Source organism: Peromyscus leucopus, chromosome 10, assembly GCF_004664715.2.
Source record: "Peromyscus leucopus breed LL Stock chromosome 10, UCI_PerLeu_2.1, whole genome shotgun sequence".
Taxonomy (NCBI): Eukaryota; Metazoa; Chordata; class Mammalia; order Rodentia; family Cricetidae; genus Peromyscus; species Peromyscus leucopus.
This window is the reverse complement of record NC_051071.1, coordinates 21,619,551-21,623,991: the sequence shown is the minus strand read 5'-3', so window position 1 is coordinate 21,623,991 and position 4,441 is coordinate 21,619,551.

The window sequence follows — 4,441 nt, the reverse complement described above, 5'->3', positions numbered from 1 at the left end:
TTAGCTAGAACGGTAAGACAAAAGGGGGAAATACAAAGGAGACAAATGGAAACAGAAGTCATAGTATCCCTATTTGCAGATGCTGTGATGTTTTATTTAAGTTATCTTCAAGACTTCATCAAAAATACCCCTGAAACTGATCAGCACTTTCAGCCAAGTGGCAGGATACAAAATTAACATACAGTCATCAGTAGCTTTTCTACATACTGATGTGAGAAATAAACCAGGAGAGCAATCGCATTTACAGTAGCTAGGAGCTTGGTAATGAAATTTCTTTTCTTTCTATCTTTTCTTTCTCCCTCTCTCTCTTCTTTCTTTCTTTCTTTCTTTCCTTCCTTCCTTCCTTCCTTTCTCTTTCTTCCTTTCTTTTCTTTATTATTTCTTCTTTCTTTCCTCTCTCTCTCTCTCTCTCTCTCTCTCTCTCTCTCTCTCTCTCTCTCTCTCTCTTTCTCTCTCTCTCTCTCTCTCTCTAAGAGAGGGTTTCTCTGTGTCCTCAACTATCCTGGAACTCACTCTGTAGACCAGGCTGGCCTTGAACTCATAGAGATTTGCCTGCCTGCCTCTGCCTCCTGAGTGCTGGGATTAAAGTTGTGCACCTTGATCACTCGGCTATAATGAAACTTTAATGCCCTCAAGAAAACAATTGAGTAAGACACTAGAATGTAGAAAGACTGCTGATTCTTATGGACTGGTAAAATTAATGTTGTGAAAATAATCATTCTACCTAAAGAAATATATAGACACAGGAATACCTAAATCAAAATCTTCTAGCCATTATTCACAGAAATGGGGAAATAAATCTTAAAATGCATATAGAAACACAAAAGACCCCAGACAGGCAAGGAAATACTGAGCAAAAAGAATAATGCTGGAGGCATTATCACATGTTCTCAAGTTACATTACACAGTTAAAATAATAAAGCATAGTATTGGCAGAGATTAGTGAAGATAATAGAAAACATTAATTTAAACCAGTGTATCCACAACCACCTAATCCTTGACAAAGATGCCAAAAATACACAATAGGAAAAGGGCAAGCTACCCCAGTGTTCTTGTAGCTTGTGGGGAGGCTGGTTTTCAAAAGTTCTTGCTTTGCATTCTAGAAGAGCATCTCCCATTATATGCTGCCATAATTGTGAGATGGGACAGATCAGTATGGTTTTAAGCTCAGGAAATACCCAATATGCAGGTGATAAGTGATGTTCCCTTACTCTTCCCAGTGCTTGGCATATAGTGAGAGGTTTCAGAAGTATACTCAATAGATAGAGCATACTATATACAGAAGATGCTGGCATCAAAGAATCCATAGGAAAGTTCTCTGAGATGACAATGGAAAGCACAATGGTTTTCCTCCAGAATTTAGAGAAATAATAATGGAATCCCACAACTGGCCAAGGTTAATCTCACTCAGTCACACACTAATTTCTGACATTTCTGGAAAGGATCTTGAGAACATATGGTATTTCATTCATCTATATTTCTTCTGTTACCCATGTCAGGTGGACAGAGGCAAGAAAAACTAAGCTGAGAGCTGAGGATGTTCCAGTCCTATGCTCTATGTCTTCGCAGCTTACAAACGACTTTTAAAAGCATACATAACACTTTTATTAATTCTTTGAGAATTTCAGACAGACCACACATTTTGACCATTTAACTCCACTGCCCCCTTAACTCTAATCAGATCTAGCCCCACATCTCTCAACTTCATGCCCAGTTTGTTTTTAACCCACTGAGTCCAATTTGTGCTGCTCATATCTCATGGGTGTGGAGCCATCAACTGGAGAATCGTACTGGTGGTCACATCCTTAAAACTGACTCTTCCTCCAACAGCTGTCAATAGCTCCTTAGCCGGGTGTGGGAGCTCAGGAGATTCTACTCAGTCCATGCTGGATGTTGACTGCCTTGAACTTGGGCGGTTGTGTACAAGCTACTACCATGCTTGTAGGGAGTTTATAAATGCAGTGGTCCTGTCATGTTCAGAAGACAGAGTTTTGGTCTGTTCCAGTGTTCTCCAACTTTATGTGGAAATATCTGTATCAATATCTCTATTCATCTATCTATCTATCTATCTATCTATCTATCTATCTATCTATCTATCTATCTATCTATCTATCTATCTATCTCTCTATCTATATCTCTATCTATCATCTATCTATCTAGCTATCATCTATCATCTATCTATCATCAATCTATTATCTATCTATGTATATATCTACCTATCATCTCTCTATGTATCTAGGAATGTATGTATGTATATATGTATCTATGTTTATCTCTATCATCTATCTCTCACCTACTATTTATGTCAATAACATACATATGGCTTATAAAATCTGTTTCCATGTGTCTTTTCCAAACACCCCCTCCTCCTATCTCCTCTCATCTCTCTCCTAGGTTAAACTTTTTCCTCCATTATTTTCCATGTCATCTTCATATCATCTGAGTTCTACTGTCCTCCAACTCCAACTCTGTTTAAGATTTTTCTTTTCCCTTCTTTTCAATGAACCATTTTCTAGTTTCCTGATTTATATAGGTACTCCAATTTAAAAATACAAATCTAAATATTTTACACTAGGATCCAAACCTGAGTGAGAAGATGAAACACTTGCTTTCTCAGCCAGCAATACCTCATGCATTACAATGTTTTTCAGTTCAATCCATTTACCTAAAAATTTCATTTTTTCCTTATAACTAAATAATACTTGGTTGCATATAGGTACCACATTTTCATTATCCATTCATCAGCTGATGAACATCTAGGCTGTTTTCATGTTCTAGCTATTGTGAATAAGGCAGTGATAAACATGGGTGGGTCTTTTGCCTCAGTAGTAGGAAATAGAGTCCCTTGGGTATACATGCAGGAGTGGTACACCTGGGTCATATGGTATTTACCTATTTATATATTTTGAGGAACCTACACATAGTTTCAATAGTGGCTGCAGTATTCTCACCATATCCCTGTTACACAAGAGTTCCTCTTTTCTCATATCCTTGTCAGCATTTGTCATTCCCCCCCCCCTTTTTTAATCTTAGCTATTTTTATTGAGGTAAGATGAAGTTTCCAACTAGTTTTAACTTGAATTTCTCTGACAACTAAATATGGTGGACACTTTTAAAAATACTTTGCGGTTATTTTTATTTCTTCTTTCAAGAACTCCGTATTCAGTTTGGTAGCCCATTTTCTTTTTCAATTGGGTGTTCAGTGTTTTTTTTTTTAATCTTTGTGTATTCTAGACACTTATCTTCTCTCAGATATATAGCTGGAAAAGATTTTCTGTAGGTTGCCTTTTCAGTCAACCAACAGTTTCTTTTTCAAACAGAATATTTCTGATGTTATGAAATTCCATCAACTGCTTATGATTGCCCATCAGTTGATAAGCCATGTTTGACACAGGAGAGGCCAATGAAGTTGTGAGGGGGAGAGAAATCAACTCGTTAAAGATAAAGAGGGCTTAGCCATAACCTAGTAAGAGACCTTTAGAGTAGGAAAGCAAGTCAAGCTGTGCTTGAACTGTAAGTTTCTGTCAGAGTGCTGGGGTAGATGGCAGGGTAGGAGGAAGGTGTAGTGAAGGGGAGCTACAGGGATGAGCAAAGCTAGACCTAGCATGGAAGACAAAGATATTGGAGACACTGGGATCCACAAGAGAATTTTAAATAGTAGATTTCTAATTGAGTAAGAACATCATTTGGGGTAAATGTTAGGAAAGAGCCAAGAGTTTGAAGTGTGTTGCTGGAGTCAAAGGAAGACATGATGAAAGACTGAACTAGTATCATTCAAGACAGTCAAAGACATAAACGCTTCCGGGGATTTTGGTAACTGATTTTGTTTGGGAGATAGGGAACAGGAAAAGTGCAAGGAAGCCAGGCTTCCATCTTTAGTTAGGTAAATGTCCATGTGCTGGAGCCTGCTGAGGAGGACCAGGGCTTTGGTAGAGAACATGAGAATGCATTTAAATGGAGGTGGATGTGAAGCTGCCATGCTTTCAGTTTGAGAGTTCAGGAGATGAGTCTGGAGCTGTGTATTTATTTAGAATGTATTGCTGTGCAAGTTAGAGCTATACGAATCTTGAGAAGCGACGAGATCACCCAGTGAGAGTATCTAAAATGAGAGGAGAGTGTCCTGGAGAGAGCCTCAGGCAAAAGCAATATTTGAAGTACTGCAGAAAAAAGAAACACAAGAAAGACTCCAATAGAACAGAACCAGTTGGGCTGCTGTTTTTGGTTCTGCCTGTGCAGCATAGAACAGGCATAAACTTGATATCATGCTGGTTACAAAGTCCGTGGAAATCCATAAGAGCTGGGGCCTCAGGGTTGGAGCTGTAGCCCGGGTGTCTCACACTTTCTCTGAGCACTTTCCTTTTCTGAGTTTTTACCTTGAAGCATTTTATTCTCACATCATGGCTGTAATTTAAACTTGTATTTAGTAAGATAATAAGAGTTT